Source organism: Salvelinus fontinalis, chromosome 31 (genome assembly GCF_029448725.1).
Source record: "Salvelinus fontinalis isolate EN_2023a chromosome 31, ASM2944872v1, whole genome shotgun sequence".
NCBI classification, from domain to species: Eukaryota; Metazoa; Chordata; class Actinopteri; order Salmoniformes; family Salmonidae; genus Salvelinus; species Salvelinus fontinalis.
Window position 1 is genome coordinate 7,191,406 of NC_074695.1, and position 15,278 is coordinate 7,206,683.

The window sequence follows — 15,278 nt, forward strand, 5'->3', positions numbered from 1 at the left end:
TAGGGCCTAGTGTCTGCTAGATTCTACTACATTACCATGCCTGTTCCTTTAGTAGGGCCTAGTGTCTGCTAGATTCTACTATATTACCATGTCTGTTCCTTTAGTAGGGCCTAGTGTCTGCTAGATTCTAGTGCATTACCATGCCTGTTCCTTTAGTAGGGCCTAGTGTCTGCTAGATTCTACTACATTACCATGTCTGTTCCTTTAGTAGGGCCTAGTGTCTGCTATATTCTACTACATTACCATGCCTGTTCCTTTAGTAGGGCCTAGTGTCTGCTAGATTCTAGTACATTACCATGTCTGTTCCTTTAGTAGGGCCTAGTGTCTGCTAAATTCTAGTACATTACCATGGCTGTTCCTTTAGTAGGGCCTAGTGTCTGCTAGATTCTACTACATTACCATGTCTGTTCATTTAGTAGGGCCTAGTGTCTGCTAGATTCTACTATATTACCATGCCTGTTCCTTTAGTAGGGCCTAGTGTCTGCTAGATTCTAGTACATTACCTGTTCCTTTAGTAGGGCCTAGTGTCTTCTAGATTCTAGTACATTACCATGTCTGTTCCTTTAGTAGGGCCTAGTGTCTGCTAGATTCTACTACATTACCATGCCTGTTCCTTTAGTAGGGCCTAGTGTCTGCTAGATTCTACTACATTACCATGCCTGTTCCTTTAGTAGGGCCTAGTGTCTGCTAGATTCTACTACATTACCATGTCTGTTCCTTTAGTAGGGCCTAGTGTCTTCTAGATTCTACTACATTACCATGTCTGTTCCTTTAGTAGGGCCTAGTGTCTGCTATATTCTACTACATTACCATGCCTGTTCCTTTAGTAGGGCCTAGTGTCTGCTAGATTCTAGTACATTACCATGCCTGTTCCTTTAGTAGGGCCTAGTGTCTGCTAGATTCTACTACATTACCATGCCTGTTCCTTTAGTAGGGCCTAGTGTCTGCTAGATTCTACTACATTACCATGCCTGTTCCTTTAGTAGGGCCTAGTGTCTGCTAGATTCTAGTACATTACCATGCCTGTTCCTTTAGTAGGGCCTAGTGTCTGCTAGATTCTAGTACATTACCATGTCTGTTCCTTTAGTAGGGCCTAGTGTCTGCTAGATTCTACCACATTACCATGTCTGTTCCTTTAGTAAGGCCTAGTGTCTGCTAGATTCTAGTACATTACCATGTATGTTCCTTTAGTAGGGCCTAGTGTCTGCTAGATTATAGTACATTACCATGTCTGTTCCTTTAGTAGGGCCTAGTGTCTGCTAGATTCTACTGCATTACCATGTCTGTTCCTTTAGTAGGGCCTAGTGTCTGCTAGATTCTACTACATTACCATGTCTGTTCCTTTAGTAGGGCCTAGTGTCTGCTAGATTCTACTACATTACCAGGTCTGTTCCTTTAGTAGGGCCTAGTGTCTGCTAGATTCTAGTACATTACCATGTCTGTTCCTTTAGTAGGGCCTAGTGTCTGCTAGATTCTAGTACATTACCATGTCTGTTCCTTTAGTAGGGCCTAGTGTCTGCTAGATTCTACCACATTACCATGTCTGTTCCTTTAGTAAGGCCTAGTGTCTGCTAGATTCTAGTACATTACCATGTATGTTCCTTTAGTAGGGCCTAGTGTCTGCTAGATTATAGTACATTACCATGCCTGTTCCTTTAGTAGGGCCTAGTGTCTTCTAGATTCTAGTACATTACCATGTCTGTTCCTTTAGTAGGGCCTAGTGTCTGCTAGATTATACTACATTACCATGTCTGTTCCTTTAGTAGGGCCTAGTGTCTGCTAGATTCTACTACATTACCATGTATGTTCCTTTAGTAGGGCCTAGTGTCTGCTAGATTATAGTACATTACCATGTCTGTTCCTTTAGTAGGGCCTAGTGTCTGCTAGATTCTACTACATTACCATGCCTGTTCCTTTAGTAGGGCCTAGTGTCTGCTAGATTCTAGTACATTACCTGTTCCTTTAGTAGGGCCTAGTGTCTTCTAGATTCTAGTACATTACCATGTCTGTTCCTTTAGTAGGGCCTAGTGTCTGCTAGATTCTACTACATTACCATGCCTGTTCCTTTAGTAGGGCCTAGTGTCTGCTAGATTCTAGTACATTACCTGTTCCTTTAGTAGGGCCTAGTGTCTTCTAGATTCTAGTACATTACCATGTCTGTTCCTTTAGTAGGGCCTAGTGTCTGCTAGATTCTACTACATTACCATGTCTGTTCCTTTAGTAGGGCCTAGTGTCTGCTAGATTCTACTACATTACCATGTCTGTTCCTTTAGTAGGGCCTAGTGTCTGCTAGATTCTACTACATTACCATGGCTGTTCCTTTAGTAGGGCCTAGTGTCTGCTAGATTCTACTACATTACCATGCCTGTTCCTTTAGTAGGGCCTAGTGTCTGCTAGATTCTACTACATTACCATGCCTGTTCCTTTAGTAGGGCCTAGTGTCTGCTAGATTCTACTACATTACCATGCCTGTTCCTTTAGTAGGGCCTAGTGTCTGCTAGATTCTAGTACATTACCATGCCTGTTCCTTTAGTAGGGCCTAGTGTCTGCTAGATTCTAGTACATTACCATGCCTGTTCCTTTAGTAGGGCCTAGTGTCTGCTAGATTCTAGTACATTACCATGTCTGTTCCTTTAGTAAGGCCTAGTGTCTGCTAGATTCTACCACATTACCATGTCTGTTCCTTTAGTAAGGCCTAGTGTCTGCTAGATTCTAGTACATTACCATGTATGTTCCTTTAGTAGGGCCTAGTGTCTGCTAGATTATAGTACATTACCATGTCTGTTCCTTTAGTAGGGCCTAGTGTCTGCTAGATTCTACTGCATTACCATGTCTGTTCCTTTAGTAGGGCCTAGTGTCTGCTAGATTCTACTACATTACCATGTCTGTTCCTTTAGTAGGGCCTAGTGTCTGCTAGATTCTACTACATTACCATGCCTGTTCCTTTAGTAGGGCCTAGTGTCTGCTAGATTCTACTACATTACCAGGTCTGTTCCTTTAGTAGGGCCTAGTGTCTGCTAGATTCTAGTACATTACCATGTCTGTTCCTTTAGTAGGGCCTAGTGTCTGCTAGATTCTACTACATTACCATGTCTGTTCCTTTAGTTGGGCCTAGTGTCTGCTAGATTCTACTACATTACCATGCCTGTTCCTTTAGTAGGGCCTAGTGTCTGCTAGATTCTAGTACATTACCTGTTCCTTTAGTAGGGCCTAGTGTCTTCTAGATTCTAGTACATTACCATGTCTGTTCCTTTAGTAGGGCCTAGTGTCTGCTAGATTCTACTACATTACCATGGCTGTTCCTTTAGTAGGGCCTAGTGTCTGCTAGATTCTACTACATTACCATGCCTGTTCCTTTAGTAGGGCCTAGTGTCTGCTAGATTCTACTACATTACCATGCCTGTTCCTTTAGTAGGGCCTAGTGTCTGCTAGATTCTACTACATTACCATGCCTGTTCCTTTAGTAGGGCCTAGTGTCTGCTAGATTCTAGTACATTACCATGCCTGTTCCTTTAGTAGGGCCTAGTGTCTGCTAGATTCTAGTACATTACCATGTCTGTTCCTTTAGTAGGGCCTAGTGTCTGCTAGATTCTACCACATTACCATGTCTGTTCCTTTAGTAGGGCCTAGTGTCTGCTAGATTCTACCACATTACCATGTCTGTTCCTTTAGTAGGGCCTAGTGTCTGCTAGATTCTAGTACATTACCATGTATGTTCCTTTAGTAGGGCCTAGTGTCTGCTAGATTCTACTATATTACCATGTCTGTTCCTTTAGTAGGGCCTAGTGTCTGCTAGATTCTACTACATTACCATGTCTGTTCCTTTAGTAGGGCCTAGTGTCTGCTAGATTCTACTACATTACCATGTCTGTTCCTTTAGTAGGGCCTAGTGTCTGCTATATTCTACTACATTACCATGCCTGTTCCTTTAGTAGGGCCTAGTGTCTGCTAGATTCTAGTACATTACCATGTCTGTTCCTTTAGTAGGGCCTAGTGTCTGCTAAATTCTAGTACATTACCATGGCTGTTCCTTTAGTAGGGCCTAGTGTCTGCTAGATTCTACTACATTACCATGTCTGTTCATTTAGTAGGGCCTAGTGTCTGCTAGATTCTACTATATTACCATGCCTGTTCCTTTAGTAGGGCCTAGTGTCTGCTAGATTCTAGTACATTACCTGTTCCTTTAGTAGGGCCTAGTGTCGTCTAGATTCTAGTACATTACCATGTCTGTTCCTTTAGTAGGGCCTAGTGTCTGCTAGATTCTACTACATTACCATGCCTGTTCCTTTAGTAGGGCCTAGTGTCTGCTAGATTCTAGTACATTACCTGTTCCTTTAGTAGGGCCTAGTGTCTTCTAGATTCTAGTACATTACCATGTCTGTTCCTTTAGTAGGGCCTAGTGTCTGCTAGATTCTACTACATTACCATGTCTGTTCCTTTAGTAGGGCCTAGTGTCTGCTAGATTCTACTACATTACCATGTCTGTTCCTTTAGTAGGGCCTAGTGTCTGCTAGATTCTACTACATTACCATGGCTGTTCCTTTAGTAGGGCCTAGTGTCTGCTAGATTCTACTACATTACCATGCCTGTTCCTTTAGTAGGGCCTAGTGTCTGCTAGATTCTACCACATTACCATGTCTGTTCCTTTAGTAAGGCCTAGTGTCTGCTAGATTCTAGTACATTACCATGTATGTTCCTTTAGTAGGGCCTAGTGTCTGCTAGATTATAGTACATTACCATGTCTGTTCCTTTAGTAGGGCCTAGTGTCTGCTAGATTCTACTGCATTACCATGTCTGTTCCTTTAGTAGGGCCTAGTGTCTGCTAGATTCTACTACATTACCATGTCTGTTCCTTTAGTAGGGCCTAGTGTCTGCTAGATTCTACTACATTACCATGCCTGTTCCTTTAGTAGGGCCTAGTGTCTGCTAGATTCTAGTACATTACCATGTCTGTTCCTTTAGTAGGGCCTAGTGTCTGCTAGATTCTACTACATTACCATGTCTGTTCCTTTAGTTGGGCCTAGTGTCTGCTAGATTCTACTACATTACCATGCCTGTTCCTTTAGTAGGGCCTAGTGTCTGCTAGATTCTAGTACATTACCTGTTCCTTTAGTAGGGCCTAGTGTCTTCTAGATTCTAGTACATTACCATGTCTGTTCCTTTAGTAGGGCCTAGTGTCTGCTAGATTCTACTACATTACCATGGCTGTTCCTTTAGTAGGGCCTAGTGTCTGCTAGATTCTACTACATTACCATGCCTGTTCCTTTAGTAGGGCCTAGTGTCTGCTAGATTCTACTACATTACCATGCCTGTTCCTTTAGTAGGGCCTAGTGTCTGCTAGATTCTACTACATTACCATGTCTGTTCCTTTAGTAGGGCCTAGTGTCTGCTAGATTCTAGTACATTACCATGCCTGTTCCTTTAGTAGGGCCTAGTGTCTGCTAGATTCTACTACATTACCATGTCTGTTCATTTAGTAGGGCCTAGTGTTTGCTAGATTCTACTACATTACCATGTCTGTTCCTTTAGTAGGGCCTAGTGTCTGCTATATTAAACTACATTACCATGCCTGTTCCTTTAGTAGGGCCTAGTGCCTGCTAGATTCTACTACATTACCATGTCTGTTCCTTTAGTAGGGCCTAGTGTCTGCTAGATTCTACTACATTACCATGTCTGTTCCTTTAGTAGGGCCTAGTGTCTGCTAGATTCTACTACATTACCATGCCTGTTCCTTTAGTAGGGCCTAGTGTCTGCTAGATTCTACTATATTACCATGTCTGTTCCTTTAGTAGGGCCTAGTGTCTGCTAGATTCTAGTGCATTACCATGCCTGTTCCTTTAGTAGGGCCTAGTGTCTGCTAGATTCTACTACATTACCATGTCTGTTCCTTTAGTAGGGCCTAGTGTCTGCTAGATTCTACTACATTACCTGTTCCTTTAGTAGGGCCTAGTGTCTGCTAGATTCTACTACATTACCATGTCTGTTCCTTTAGTAGGGCCTAGTGTCTGCTAGATTCTACTACATTACCATGGCTGTTCCTTTAGTAGGGCCTAGTGTCTGCTAGATTCTACTACATTACCATGCCTGTTCCTTTAGTAGGGCCTAGTGTCTGCTAGATTCTACTACATTACCATGCCTGTTCCTTTAGTAGGGCCTAGTGTCTGCTAGATTCTACTACATTACCATGCCTGTTCCTTTAGTAGGGCCTAGTGTCTGCTAGATTCTAGTACATTACCATGCCTGTTCCTTTAGTAGGGCCTAGTGTCTGCTAGATTCTAGTACATTACCATGTCTGTTCCTTTAGTAGGGCCTAGTGTCTGCTAGATTCTACCACATTACCATGTCTGTTCCTTTAGTAAGGCCTAGTGTCTGCTAGATTCTACTACATTACCATGTCTGTTCCTTTAGTAGGGCCTAGTGTCTGCTAGATTCTACTGCATTACCATGTCTGTTCCTTTAGTAGGGCCTAGTGTCTGCTAGATTCTACTACATTACCATGTCTGTTCCTTTAGTAGGGCCTAGTGTCTGCTAGATTCTACTACATTACCATGCCTGTTCCTTTAGTAGGGCCTAGTGTCTGCTAGATTCTACTACATTACCAGGTCTGTTCCTTTAGTAGGGCCTAGTGTCTGCTAGATTCTAGTACATTACCATGTCTGTTCCTTTAGTAGGGCCTAGTGTCTGCTAGATTCTACTACATTACCATGTCTGTTCCTTTAGTTGGGCCTAGTGTCTGCTAGATTCTACTACATTACCATGCCTGTTCCTTTAGTAGGGCCTAGTGTCTGCTAGATTCTAGTACATTACCTGTTCCTTTAGTAGGGCCTAGTGTCTTCTAGATTCTAGTACATTACCATGTCTGTTCCTTTAGTAGGGCCTAGTGTCTGCTAGATTCTACTACATTACCATGGCTGTTCCTTTAGTAGGGCCTAGTGTCTGCTAGATTCTACTACATTACCATGCCTGTTCCTTTAGTAGGGCCTAGTGTCTGCTAGATTCTACTACATTACCATGCCTGTTCCTTTAGTAGGGCCTAGTGTCTGCTAGATTCTAGTACATTACCATGTCTGTTCCTTTAGTAGGGCCTAGTGTCTGCTAGATTCTACTACATTACCATGTCTGTTCCTTTAGTAGGGCCTAGTGTCTGCTAGATTCTACTACATTACCATGCCTGTTCCTTTAGTAGGGCCTAGTGTCTGCTAGATTCTAGTACATTACCATGTCTGTTCCTTTAGTAGGGCCTAGTGTCTGCTAGATTCTACTACATTACCATGTCTGTTCCTTTAGTTGGGCCTAGTGTCTGCTAGATTCTACTACATTACCATGCCTGTTCCTTTAGTAGGGCCTAGTGTCTGCTAGATTCTAGTACATTACCTGTTCCTTTAGTAGGGCCTAGTGTCTTCTAGATTCTAGTACATTACCATGTCTGTTCCTTTAGTAGGGCCTAGTGTCTGCTAGATTCTACTACATTACCATGGCTGTTCCTTTAGTAGGGCCTAGTGTCTGCTAGATTCTACTACATTACCATGCCTGTTCCTTTAGTAGGGCCTAGTGTCTGCTAGATTCTACTACATTACCATGCCTGTTCCTTTAGTAGGGCCTAGTGTCTGCTAGATTCTAGTACATTACCATGCCTGTTCCTTTAGTAGGGCCTAGTGTCTGCTAGATTCTAGTACATTACCATGTCTGTTCCTTTAGTAGGGCCTAGTGTCTGCTAGATTCTACCACATTACCATGTCTGTTCCTTTAGTAGGGCCTAGTGTCTGCTATATTCTACTACATTACCATGCCTGTTCCTTTAGTAGGGCCTAGTGTCTGCTAGATTCTAGTACATTACCATGTCTGTTCCTTTAGTAGGGCCTAGTGTCTGCTAAATTCTAGTACATTACCATGGCTGTTCCTTTAGTAGGGCCTAGTGTCTGTTAGATTCTACTACATTACCATGTCTGTTCATTTAGTAGGGCCTAGTGTCTGCTAGATTCTACTATATTACCATGCCTGTTCCTTTAGTAGGGCCTAGTGTCTGCTAGATTCTAGTACATTACCTGTTCCTTTAGTAGGGCCTAGTGTCTTCTAGATTCTAGTACATTACCATGTCTGTTCCTTTAGTAGGGCCTAGTGTCTGCTAGATTCTACTACATTACCATGCCTGTTCCTTTAGTAGGGCCTAGTGTCTGCTAGATTCTAGTACATTACCTGTTCCTTTAGTAGGGCCTAGTGTCTTCTAGATTCTAGTACATTACCATGTCTGTTCCTTTAGTAGGGCCTAGTGTCTGCTAGATTCTACTACATTACCATGTCTGTTCCTTTAGTAGGGCCTAGTGTCTGCTAGATTCTAGTACATTACCATGCCTGTTCCTTTAGTAGGGCCTAGTGTCTGCTAGATTCTACTACATTACCATGTCTGTTCCTTTAGTAGGGCCTAGTGTCTGCTAGATTCTACTACATTACCATGGCTGTTCCTTTAGTAGGGCCTAGTGTCTGCTAGATTCTACTACATTACCATGCCTGTTCCTTTAGTAGGGCCTAGTGTCTGCTAGATTCTACTACATTACCATGCCTGTTCCTTTAGTAGGGCCTAGTGTCTGCTAGATTCTACTACATTACCATGCCTGTTCCTTTAGTAGGGCCTAGTGTCTGCTAGATTCTAGTACATTACCATGCCTGTTCCTTTAGTAGGGCCTAGTGTCTGCTAGATTCTAGTACATTACCATGTCTGTTCCTTTAGTAGGGCCTAGTGTCTGCTAGATTCTACCACATTACCATGTCTGTTCCTTTAGTAAGGCCTAGTGTCTGCTAGATTCTAGTACATTACCATGTATGTTCCTTTAGTAGGGCCTAGTGTCTGCTAGATTATAGTACATTACCATGTCTGTTCCTTTAGTAGGGCCTAGTGTCTGCTAGATTCTACTGCATTACCATGTCTGTTCCTTTAGTAGGGCCTAGTGTCTGCTAGATTCTACTACATTACCATGTCTGTTCCTTTAGTAGGGCCTAGTGTCTGCTAGATTCTACTACATTACCATGCCTGTTCCTTTAGTAGGGCCTAGTGTCTGCTAGATTCTAGTACATTACCATGTCTGTTCCTTTAGTAGGGCCTAGTGTCTGCTAGATTCTACTACATTACCATGTCTGTTCCTTTAGTTGGGCCTAGTGTCTGCTAGATTCTACTACATTACCATGCCTGTTCCTTTAGTAGGGCCTAGTGTCTGCTAGATTCTAGTACATTACCTGTTCCTTTAGTAGGGCCTAGTGTCTTCTAGATTCTAGTACATTACCATGTCTGTTCCTTTAGTAGGGCCTAGTGTCTGCTAGATTCTACTACATTACCATGGCTGTTCCTTTAGTAGGGCCTAGTGTCTGCTAGATTCTACTACATTACCATGCCTGTTCCTTTAGTAGGGCCTAGTGTCTGCTAGATTCTACTACATTACCATGCCTGTTCCTTTAGTAGGGCCTAGTGTCTGCTAGATTCTACTACATTACCATGCCTGTTCCTTTAGTAGGGCCTAGTGTCTGCTAGATTCTAGTACATTACCATGCCTGTTCCTTTAGTAGGGCCTAGTGTCTGCTAGATTCTACTACATTACCATGTCTGTTCATTTAGTAGGACCTAGTGTTTGCTAGATTCTACTACATTACCATGTCTGTTCCTTTAGTAGGGCCTAGTGTCTGCTATATTAAACTACATTACCATGCCTGTTCCTTTAGTAGGGCCTAGTGCCTGCTAGATTCTACTACATTACCATGTCTGTTCCTTTAGTAGGGCCTAGTGTCTGCTAGATTATAGTACATTACCATGTCTGTTCCTTTAGTAGGGCCTAGTGTCTGCTAGATTCTACTACATTACCTGTTCCTTTAGTAGGGCCTAGTGTCTGCTAGATTCTACTACATTACCATGTCTGTTCCTTTAGTAGGGCCTAGTGTCTGCTAGATTCTAGTACATTACCATGTCTGTTCCTTTAGTAGGGCCTAGTGTCTGCTAGATTATAGTACATTACCATGTCTGTTCCTTTAGTAGGGCCTAGTGTCTGCTAGATTCTACTACATTACCATGCCTGTTCCTTTAGTAGGGCCTAGTGTCTGCTAGATTCTAGTACATTACCATGTCTGTTCCTTTAGTAGGGCCTAGTGTCTGCTAGATTCTACATTACCATGTCTGTTCCTTTAGTAGGGCCTAGTGTCTGCTAGATTCTACTACACTACCTGTTCCTTTAGTAGGGCCTAGTGTCTGCTAGATTCTAGTACATTACCATGGCTGTTCCTTTAGTAGTGCCTAGTGCTGAGCTATTAACCAAGAAATATGCCTTCGGTTCAATTATTTTAATTTCATTTCATTCAGATTTTTTCTGTGAGCTTAATAGATGCACCCGGCGAGGCGTGGCTTAACGTGACCACACCCCCGAGTAGAATACAGTCCTGTTAGTCCCATGTAGTTAGACTAACTTTGGTGTCGTCCTAGGGTAGTCATGTTACTCCCATGTCATTAGTCTAACTTTGGTGTCATCCTAGGTTAGTGCTGTTACTCCCATGTCATTAGACTAACTTTGGTGTCGTCCTAGGGTAGTCCTGTTACTCCCATGTCATTAGACTAACTTTGGTGTCGTCCTAAGGAAACTTTACTGACACTTTTTTTGTTTGTCGTTTCAATAAATATTTTCACTTGTCTTTATTATTAACATACTTAGCTGTCACAACAACAAATCATTTGCATGATACCTGTTGTGCCATTCTAATGTGTTACCTGACCTGCTTACACTGACAGGAAAGCTAGTAAAGCTATCACATAATACTTACGTCACTGTTTGTTTAGCCCTATTTTTTTTGCCGGTTAGCTGACGTTAGCTAGCTAGAAGTTAATCTGAATCTAATTCTCTAGTCTTAGATACAGCACCTTCGGAAAGTATTCAGACCCTTTGACTTTTTCCACATTTTGTTACTTTACAGCCTTATTCTAAAATGGATTAAATAAATCCTCAGCATTCAGCACACAATACCCCATAATGACAAAGCGAAAACAGAAATACCTTATTTACATAAGTATTCAGACCCTTTGCTATGACACTCGAAATTGAGCTCAGGTGCATCCTGTTCCCATTGATCATCCTTGAGATGTTTCTACAACTTGATTGGAGACCACCTGTGGTAAATTCAATTGATTGGACATGATTTGGAAAAGCACAAACCTGTCTATATTAAGGTCTCACAGTTGACAGTGCATGTCAGAGCAAAAACCAAGCCATGAGGTCGAAGGAATTGTCCGTAGAGCTCCGAGACAGGATTGTGTCGAGGCACAGATCAGGGGAAGGGTACCAAAACATTTCTGCAGCATTGAAGGTCCCCAAGAACACAGTGGCCTCCATCATTCTTAAATGGAAGAAGTTTGGAACCCCCAAGACTCTTCCTAGAGCTGGCCGCCTGGCCAAACTGAGCAATCTGTGAAAGGCCTTGTCAGGGAGGTGACCAAGAAACCAATGGTCACTCTGACAGAGCTCCAGAGTTCCTCTGTGGAGATGGGAGAACCTTCTAGAAGGACAACCATCTCTGCAGCACTCCACCAATCAGGCCTTTATGGTAGAGTGGCCAGACGGAAGCCACTCCTCAGTAAAAGGCACATGACAGTCCACTTGGGAGTTTTCCAAAAGGCACCTAAAGACTTTGAGACCATGAGAAACAAGATTCTCTGGTCTGATGAAACCAAGATTGAACTATTTGGCCTGAATGTCGAGCGTCACGTCTGGAGGAAACCTGGCACCATCTTTACGGTGAAGCACGGTGGTGGCAGCATCATGCTGTGGGGATGTTTTTCAGTGCAGTGACTGGGACACTAGTCAGGATCGAGGCAAAGATGAACGGAGTAAAGTACAGAGAGATCCTTGATGAGAACCTGCTCCAGAGAGCTCAGGACCTCAGACTGGGGCGAAGGTTCACCTTCCAACAGGACAACGACCCAAAGCACACAGCCAAGACAACGCAGGAGTGGCTTGAGCCCGGACTTGTACCTGATCCAACATCTCTGGAGAGACCTGAAAATAGCTGTGCATCAACACTCCCCATCCAACCTGACAGAGCTTGAGAGGATCTGCAGAGAAGAATGGGAGAAACTCCCCAAATACAGGCATGCCAAGCTTGTAGCATCATACCCAAGAAGACTCGAGGCTGTAAACGCTGCCAAAGGTACTTCAACAAAGTCCTGAGTAAAGGGTCTGAATACTTATTGTGATATTTCAATTTAATTTTTATTAATTAGCAAAAATGTCTAAACTTCTTTTTGCTTTGTCATTCGGGAGTATTGTGTGTAAATTGATGAGGGAAAAATTACAATTTTAATCAATTTTGGAATAAGACCGTAACGTAACAAAATGTGGAAGAAGTCAAGGTGTCTGAATAACTACTTCCAGTCTTTGCCTTGAACGGTGTAGGTATTTAGAAAAGTTGATTCTTCTTGACTATGTCCTTTCAACTTGCCAGATACTACTTGGTGGAATCTCAAGGTTTGCATAATACCCAAATGCTAAAGAATAGTATAGCTGTTATTTAAACGGATACAGCTCACTAGTCCTTACTGCAAGCTTTATGCAAAGCAACGTATCGGTAAAAAAGTGCTTGAACACATAACTGTATTAATTAACCGGAGCCCACGTCTTTTCATCATCGACACGACCTGAAACCATGAGGTTCGTCTAACCTGGTCCTTGCGCAGGGGATGAAACGTAATTTGCCTTCCAACATTTAAAATAAAATAAAAGTGTTAGTTAGCTAGTTGAAAAAAAGTCCATTTGGAATCAGCTCTTTGGCTGATAATCGTGACGTACATTCCACGCGACAGTTTATCTGTTTACGCTAACATTTGTACGTTTAGAATGAAAGTGTTTTTAGGTATGATGACGTTTTGTTGATTGAGACGACAAGGTAGTATGTTAAAAATGGCCACCCTAAAAAAAAGGCACAGTGATGCCGAAACGTTGGTGTTTTACCTAAATAAATGATTGGGAGTTTATTTATATCGAGTGTGCAACTCTCAGTATGTATTACAGTTTATTCGCCGTTACCTCTACACTAAATAATGTTATCTGGGTGTGCATCAGCTCATGCTTTTATTTACAGCCGTTGTCAGGTTAAAGTAGACCATTTAACAGTACAGTAAAAGGAGTACCCTACGGCTGTGCCTGACTCGGCGGCACGGTCACGTTAAGACCTGCCATGCCGTGTTTATCTATAACATGCACATTGCGCTGCAGTCTCTCTAGAGAGAAATCAGATCGTGGCCGAACGGTGTGATGTAGTTTCCAACAGACCAGTGTTCTACATAGTTTACAGCAGAAAACGTGATAATTAACTACAATGACCATAATCCATTGTGTGACTTCTTGTCCGGGTCTGTTTTATTTTAGGCTACATAAGAGACACGATCAAGAGGGGTACACCGTGAACAGTTGCTTCTCTAGGTGTTGCTATTCGGCAGTCGTAAAAGCTTTATTTACTTCGATTAACTACTAAAATAGTGATTTTGTCAGGCAACACAGCTCTATAGAGACGAGATGATGACTTGGAATTAAATAATGAAGTTATCAAACAAAACAAATGTAATATACTAAACAAGTAAAATGTGTGAATAGCTGATGGTTAATTAATGTTCAGTGACTACTATCGCCATGGGATTTTTCTTAATTGTTTTGTACTGTGTTACAGCAGTCAACTCACACAATGAAGTCGTGATTTTTTTTGTTCATTTTTATAATGAAACCGAAGCCAAATCGACCTCAAAAAGTAGTGCTTTTTGCTCAGCACTAGTAGGGCTTTACTGCCTGACAGATTATACTACTGTACAACTGTCTGCCATCATGAATAATGAATGGTGATCTGCCTAGTCTAGGAAGAGCTCCACTTTGAAGTTCTTCCCCCGTCCAAAGACATGGTTCAGGCTATCATAACTCCAGACTTAATTTAATGACCATAACCTCTCTCCTGTGTCTGGTACTATCCCTCTGTCTCTCTCTGTGTCTGGTACTATCCCTCTGTCTCTCTGCTGTGTCTGGTACTATCACCTCTGTCTCTCTCTGCTGTGTCTGGTACTATCACCTCTGTCTCTCTGCTGTGTATGGTACTATCACCTCTGTCTCTCTCTGCTGTGTCTGGTACTATCACCTCTGTCTCTCTGCTGTGTCTGGTACTATCCCTCTGTCTCTCTGCTGTGTCTGGTACTATCCCTCTGTCTCTCTCTGCTGTGTCTGGTACCATCTCTCTGTCTCTCTGCTGTGTCTGGTACTATCCCTCTGTCTCTCTCCTGTGTCTGGTACTATCACCTCTGTCTCTCTCTTGTGTCTGGTACTATCCCTCTGTCTCTCTCTGCTGTGTCTGGTACTATCCCTCTGTCTCTCTCCTGTGTCTGGTACTATCCCTCTGTCTCTCTGCTGTGTCTGGTACTATCCCTCTGTCTCTCTGCTGTGTCTGGTACTATCCCTCTGTCTCTCTCTCCTGTGTCTGGTACTATCCCTCTGTCTCTCTCTCCTGTGTCTGGTACTATCCCTCTGTCTCTCCCTCCTGTGTCTGGTACTATCCCTCTGTTCTCTCTGCTGTGTCTGGTACTATCCCTCTGTCTCTCTCTCCTGTGTCTGGTACTATCCCTCTGTCTCTCTGCTGTGTCTGGTACTATCCCTCTGTCTCTCTGCTGTGTCTGGTACTATCCCTCTGTCTCTCTGCTGTGTCTGGTACTATCCCTCTGTCTCTGCTGTTTCTGGTACTATCCCTCTGTCTCTCTGCTGTGTCTGGTACTATCCCTCTGTCGCTCTCCTGTGTCTGGTACTATCCCTCTGTCTCTCTCCTGTGTCTGGTACTATCACCTCTGTCTCTCTGCTGTGTCTGGTACTATCCCTCAGTCTCTCTCCTGTGTCTGGTACTATCCCTCTAACTAGCTCTCCTCTCCCATTAGTGACTGTTAAATGCTATGGGACTGGTGGGGTCCTAAACCTCTAAAGAAATGCTCATCTCTCTTTCTTTCTCATTTTTATTCTCTCTCTCTCTTTCTGTGTGTCTCATCTCTCTCTCTCTCTCTTTCTGTGTGTCTCATCTCTCACTCTCTCTCTTTCTGTGTGTCTCATCTCTCACTCTCTCTCTCTTTCTGTGTGTCTCATTTCTCACTCTCTCTCTCTTTCTGTGTGTCTCATCGCTCACTCTCTCTCTCTCTCTCTCTCTTTCTGTGTCTCATCTCTCTCTCTCCCTCTCTCTCTTTCTGTGTGTCTCATCTCTCACTCTCTCTCTGTGTGACTCATCTCTCA

At 42.9% G+C, this 15,278-nt stretch overlaps 1 protein-coding gene across 2 annotated transcripts in view; it reads left to right on the forward strand.

Annotated features, from left to right (window-relative positions):
• The window catches only part of LOC129829470 (CDK5 and ABL1 enzyme substrate 2-like), a 121,062-nt gene that overhangs the window by 84,873 nt on the left and 20,911 nt on the right, over nucleotides 1-15,278 (forward strand). The window lies entirely within an intron of this gene.